Source organism: Manacus candei, unplaced genomic scaffold (assembly GCF_025592945.1).
Source record: "Manacus candei isolate 608988 ecotype Guabito, Panama unplaced genomic scaffold, ASM2559294v1 h1tg000073l, whole genome shotgun sequence".
Lineage (NCBI taxonomy): Eukaryota > Metazoa > Chordata > Aves > Passeriformes > Pipridae > Manacus > Manacus candei.
Window position 1 is genome coordinate 2,069,014 of NW_026138121.1, and position 6,496 is coordinate 2,075,509.

A 6,496-nucleotide genomic window follows, 5' to 3' on the forward strand; every position below is an offset into this window, starting at 1 on the left:
GACCCCCTGCCGGCACAGCCGCCCCGCAGCCCCCATCCCAAATCCCCGCAGCCCCGGAGCCGGACCCTCCCCGCCGGGAGAGCAGTCCTGTTCCCCCTAAACCTTCCCCGGGAGAACAGCCCGGATCCTCGGAGCCCCTCAGGGTCCGCCGGGAGAGCAGCCCCGTTCCCCGCACACCGTTTCCCGCACATTGTTTCCCGCAGCCCCGGAGCCGGGAGAGCATCCCCCCGATCCCCGCATCCCACAGCCGGCACAACGGCCCCGCTCCTGGATCTCGGCCGGCGGAGCATCCCCGGAGCCCCGCACACCGTTCCCCGCACCCCCGGCCGGGAGAACAGCCCCGCTCCTTCCAACCCCGCTCCCCGCAGCCCCGCACACCGTTCCCCGCACCCCTGGCCGGGAGAACAGCCCCTCTCCTTCCAACACCGGGAGAACAGCCCCTCTCCTTCCAACTCCGCTCCCTGCAGCCCCGGAGCCCCGCACACCGTTCCCCGCACCCCTGGCAGGGAGAACAGCCCCTCTCCTTCCAACACCGGGAGAACAGCCCCGCTCCTTCCAACCCCGCTCCCCGCAGCCCCGCACACCCTTCCCCGTCGGCCCCATCAGCCGCTCCGTTCAACCCAAACGAAAAGTGGTTTCACTTCTTTAAACAAACAAACAAACCAACCAACCAACAAACAAACTTTTTTCTTAACCTTTTCTTTTTCCCCCCCTCCCTCCCGCCGGAGCGTTGACGGCAGCAGGAGCGGTTCTTTTGGTTTTGTTTGGGTTTACTAAGTACTGTTCGTTGCTGGTAATTGCTTGGATTGTACGCAAACGGGTCCCCTGCTCTGGGAAGTTTGTGACCTGGTCCTGGATGTTATTCGTGGGAGATGGCTGCTTAACTCGCACGGCTGCGAGGAGAGACACAAAATATATACATTTATATATACACACTCGTACAGAGTCATCTCGACGTTATAACAGCATCTAACTTGTCTAACAGAACCCTGAGCTGGGGAAAAATCAGTGTTCTATTCATCCAGCCAGCCCTTGAGATGAGAACCCTTAGACAAAACAGCCTTCCCTAAACATCTGCAGCAACAAGTATCTTTTTTTTTTTGTGTGTGTGTGTGTGAACAAAATGAGCAGAGGATAGGAAAAATGAGGCAAGAATGCAGTTGACAAAACCAGCTGTTCCTAAATTAATGTTTGCAAATGCTTGGGCCAGTTCTTCAGCTGAAGACTTCAAAAGTCGTCAAAAGACTTGGGCTGGTTTGTGCTATTTAAAGATTTGGCCCCTGGTTTTGCAATGAATTCACCCAGCTCTATTAGTTACAGAAGCATTACAAAAGATTGGTTATTTTTAATCTTCACAGGGTCCCTCCTTTGAGCAGCTTTGTACCTCTCAAGGTCAAAAATCCCATTTCCACGTCACATTTCAGCTTGGGTCAGCGGGATAGTTGGTGTTTTTACTGGGAGCAGCTGTTCCCTCCCAAAGTTTGCTGAAAGGACTCACCCTCCACAGAAAAAGCAGAGAAGCACCTGCATTTGTTGTCACTTGAGCTGATGAGAACTCACTCGCTGGGGTGGCTGACGAGCAGAAATGACACTGCTGTTTCCTGAAAAAAAAAAAATAAAAAAAGGGAAAAAAAAAAAAAAAGAAAAGCTTTTTTGGCACTCCAGATGCAGGAACTCGGTAACAGAAAAATCCAAACCCAACAAAAAGCACTGGAGAGCTGGGCTATGACTTCAGCTGGGGAAGTGCCAGAATCCAAATTTGGGTGGGGAGAACTGCCCCTGTTTTCTAGGCAGAGAAGTTCACAAGCAATTTAATAGCTATTAGTGCTGGTTGTCTGGGTTTTTTTTCCTCTCTCTTCTCCCTGTCTTGCACTGGAGCAGATGACTGTCCCTAGGTGGATTCCCAAATGCCCACATGGAGCAGGAGGAGCTGGGCACTGCTGGGCTCAGTGGTCAGACGAGCAGCATGAACTGCAGTTTCCTCTCTTCTATTCCCGGCTCTGAGTCACTGTGTGATCTTGGTTCAGGCCCAGGCAGCCAGTTTTAAAGCAGAAATTGCAGGCTGTGGTGCTGGACACTCCTGGATGTCACTGAGAGGAGGCTCTGCTCATCCCGCTGGGACACTGTCACTGGGGACCTCAGAGCTCTACACGTATCCACACCAACAACAGGGGCTGGGGCAGGGCATAGAAAACCTTGTTTCTCTCAAAAGTCACAGGATAAATTAACATTTAGTGTTTCATACCAGTACAGAAGACCAAAACCTCTTGGAGGTGCAGAGGGTTTGCTCAGAGTCACAAAATCACTGAGGTTGGAAAAGACCCCCAAGACCCTTGAGTCCACCCTGTGCCCGATCCCCACCTTTTCCCCCAGCCCAGGGCACTGAGGGCCACCTCCAGTCCTTCCTTGAACCACCAAGCTTTGCCTGCAGGGCCTCAGGGGGGAGAAGGACACATCACCACAGACACAAAATCCAGCCACACACTGGTGGAACTTCCACTCCTCCCTCCTCGGGCCCTTCCTTCCTTCCGGGTGACACGTCCCCAGAACTGAGCAAAACCAAAGGAACTTGGCATTTCCAGCCACTGGAGATCCCACCTCGAGTTCCCAGGAGCACTTTGGCAAGAGCTCAGTTGGGATCTTCAGTGGGATCAGCAGCTCTGAAAATTTAGACCATGAACTAAACCATGTACCCAAACACAGCAATAACAGCCTGACCTTGGTCATACTCTGGTTTCACTGGATCCAGTCCTGGGCTTATAAATGGGCCTAATAATTTATTCTGAAGCAGGATGAGAAGCTTCAGAATAATGCAGGATTGAGCCATCATGGGAATCTGCAAACCAGAATTATCTATCAAGCAGGGGAAATACGGAGTCAACTGCCACCCCAGCTGCTCGTGCCTGATTAGATCATGGCACAGATTTGCCCTGGTCTTATCTAAATCTCATGTACCCAGCCAGGCAGAGCTCGTGGTATCGACCAGAATATTGACAGGGGTTGGGAAGCACCACCTGTGGCAGAGAAAACAAGGAGCCAGGGAGCAGGAGACCTGCCAGCTTCACCTGGGCACAGGATGAGCTGTGACAGCTCAGATTCCTCTGCTGCAGCCCCACAGAGAGAATGCACGACCCTGAACCCCTCCAGAGATGGATTTCATGGGTGCTCTGATCACTCTGGGAGCCCCAGGCTGGCCTAAGGGTGGCTTTAAGCCCGTTTTGTGCTTAATTACAGAAAATGCAAGTCCTGACCTTGATTGCAGAGCAGCTGCTGACTCACAACCCAAACCTTTCTCTCCCTGTGAGCCGAGAACACAAACCCAACCTCAGCACCCCACCCAGGGAGGCTGAGTGATATTTACAGAGAACTCAGTCACCAAAGGTGGAAAAGTGTCAGAGAAATGCCTGTAGGAACACACTTTGGTGGTGCTTGGTGCTGCTGCCTCGAGAACAAAGGTGGGAATTCACACTGGGGGCTTTCAGAGGGATCTTCCCTGACAAGTTGACACTTCTAAAACTCTTGTGCCTGTCAGGAGTGATGCTGGCAGGAGATGGACTTGGTATAATTGTGTTTAATGGATCTTTAGAGAGAAAAAGGCACTGGGACAGGCACAGGCAGCACAGGCTGTTTGTACTTGAGGTACCAGAGCAGGCGGCCGCACTTCGGGGCTGATCTTCGCTCTCTCTCTAAACAGGAAATGTATTTTTGTCTCAGGCACTTCAGGAGAAGCCACCAGGCTACAGCTTTCAGAGCGTGGGGTGCCCCAAAAAAGAGCATTTTGACTCCCTGACGAGGCCTGAGAGGCGGTGGGAGGGTGCCCAGAGCAGCAGGGCCTGGAGCGACAGGGACCCTCCAACACGTCAGGGTGGAAAATCAAGGGGTGGGAAAGGGAGCTGCAAAGTCAGCTCTTGCACAGGCAAAAACTGCCACAGTCAGCACCAGTGAGGAGGGAGAATCTGGGGCAGGGAAACGGCAGGGATTGCATTTTTCATGCCTTGGTAGAGGCACAGGTTGGCTGGAGCTCTGAGCGAGGTGGAAGGTTTCCCTTCCCAGGGCAGGGGGTGGGATGACACGAGCTTTAGGGTCCCCTCCTGCCAAAATCCTCCCGGGATTCTGTGATTGGCTGGAGCAGTGCCAGGCTGGAAGGTGCCCGTTCCTGGGGGGGGGCTGAAGGGAACAGCACAACGTTCTTGCTTCCTCTCCAACAGCAAAGCCAAGCTGCAACATCCCACAGCCTCACTCTGTCCTTCCTCAGTGTCACAACCCCCAGCTAACGGTGCAGGCAGTTTTCCCTGGGTGAGGCTGCAGGGAGGACGCTGGATCAGCCCTCTATCAGCTTTGCATAATTTTTATCTCCCCAAAGTTTCACAATATTTAGTTTTGGAGCGGTTGCAGTCATGGATTTATTTTTTTTTCTTTTCTTTTAAATTATTTTTCTTTTTTTAAAAAAATATATCCATTTCCTCGTGTTTTGGTCGTAAGGAAAAAGGAGAAAAAAAAAACAAAAAAAAAGAGCTCGGAAACATCACCAGCCCCAAACAGCCCAAACCAGGAAGCCATTTATTTATTTGCTTTTAATTGTGAGTCTCAAGCCCAAGAAACAACCTCATGGTTTTGAGCCTCTGCAAAGCCTGTCTCACATAGGAACCCATCGGGGAGATTTTGCTGTGTGTGGGGGAGATGGGGTCACCGTGTACCACTCGCTGCCTCCCAAGGCCTTTTGCAGCCAAGCAAACAAACTTGTCAGAGCCCCTTATTGATCCTGGCCTGGCTCCCACTGTTTGCTGCTCAGCACCAGCCTCGCTGCCTCTGCAGGGCACACAGGGGGAGAGCCGAAAATCTGGGCATGCCTGCTCTGTTTACAGAGAGCAGGACAAACACTCGGTCCCTGGGCTGCATCCTTAACCCCTGTGTCCTGCAGCCACCCCCCTGCCCCGGGCTCCACGTGCTGCTCGGGGGTTCCGAGCGGTGCCACCAGCCTGGCAGAGCTGGGCTTGCCCCCTGGTCCTGCCAGGAGGCCACGGAGGAACCCGACGGGGAGGGACGTCCTTGCTGCGGGTGCCCGAGGAAGAAACGGGCGACCACAAGGGCAGCGTGAAATGCAGACAGCTCCAAACAGCTCCCAACAGCTCCCCCCGGGAGAGGAAGGGCACAAACGCCTCCTCCTCTGCCCCCGAGGCTGCTCCGCTGCTTGCTGGGCTGTCACCTCCGGGCTGCAGGTAAAGCCACGGTTCCCACGGGTGCAAAGGAAGCCCCAGCTCTGTTCTGGTGCCCTGTGACAGCAGCCACAGGCTGCGGAGCTCGGGCTCCGGCTCTCTGAACTTTAATCCTGAGCGTTGCAGAGCTCCCCGCTCCGGCCCCAGAGGGCTCTTTAACCCTCTGCACCCCAAGGACAGCCCAGCACCACTCAGGGAGGCCACTGGGAAGAGAAAGGGCGCTTTGCACCACCTCATTCTACAGCCTGCAGTGCAGCTTTTGAACCAGCCTGCCTCTCCTCCCTCCCAGCACATCACTCCTCGCCCACCTCAGTCCTACAAACAAGGCAGGGAAGAATTTCCTGGCCAGTGCCTGGTAGATGCCAGTCTGGGATGGGTCCCACCCTCCTCTGAAAGGTCTTTTCCTCACCAGAGCATCAGATAATTGCTCACATCCCACTCACTCTCTCCCACTCTTACCCCAAGGGGGTAAATTTGATTTCACTGCAGCCCAGAATCACTTTGCCACGGGGCAGAGCAGCCAACTCCAGTGTCAGTTTACAATTTCCAGCTCGAGGCACAAGATTTGAGGCTCTTCCTTGTGAAAACAGCCTATTTTGATTCAAATCTGGTCAGAGAAAGCTGCCTATGGATTGAACTCTTTCCCACCCTGCACGTTTGGTACCAGCAGCTTAAAGCCACCCCGTGCCTTGCTTGCCCTTTAGTTCTGCTAAGCAAGAAACAAAGCCATGGATTTCTTTCTGGTTCGGGTGCCAAGGAAACTGTCAGCTCCCATTCAGTCTTCCCAGCCTTTCCCTGCAACACATTTGCTCAGCCACTTGCAAATGATGCACCCCATGAGCCATCCACCCGATTTCCCAGGGCAGCGTCAGCCCCGAGCTCTGCCCGTGGCACCCGGGGGGCTTTGGGTGGGACACAGCCCAAACCAGGGGCCCTGCTGACCTTAACTGAACAATAACTCACTGATACAAGTCCCTCCTGAACGGGGACAACCAGAAGAAAAAGCAGGTCTGGCTGTTTGCTCCAGTCAGGGGCCATCTCGCTCCTTTAAGGGAATTCTGCTCATCTGCAAAGGGACATAAAAAGTTCCAGTTGCTTGGATAAAGCAGGGCCTAAACAATGGGAATTCTTTGATTCTAAATCCAAACCCTTTCTCCAGGCAGCACCTAAAGCCACACTGGAGGTGTCCTCCCCAGACTCCTCCTGACAGTGCCCCTGACTTTTCTTCCCCGCTCACAATTTTTTCCCCTCCCGTCCCTGTTTCTCCCACAGAGCCACCA

At 53.7% G+C, this 6,496-nt stretch overlaps 1 long non-coding RNA gene across 3 annotated transcripts; it reads right to left on the reverse strand.

Moving 5' to 3' along the window:
* Positions 1-639: 639 nt before the first annotated feature.
* Positions 640-6,278, reverse strand: LOC127480500 (uncharacterized). Of its 3 annotated transcripts, none has more exons than XR_007907928.1 (3): positions 6,180-6,278; positions 1,499-1,601; positions 640-893 (listed from the first exon to the last, which is right to left on the reverse strand). It is a non-coding gene; the product is annotated as an uncharacterized LOC127480500 (long non-coding RNA). The 3 variants fall into 3 exon arrangements; XR_007907929.1 differs by having other exon boundaries at positions 6,159-6,253; XR_007907927.1 differs by lacking the exon at positions 6,180-6,278 and adding an exon at positions 2,719-2,888.
* Positions 6,279-6,496: the final 218 nt, after the last annotated feature.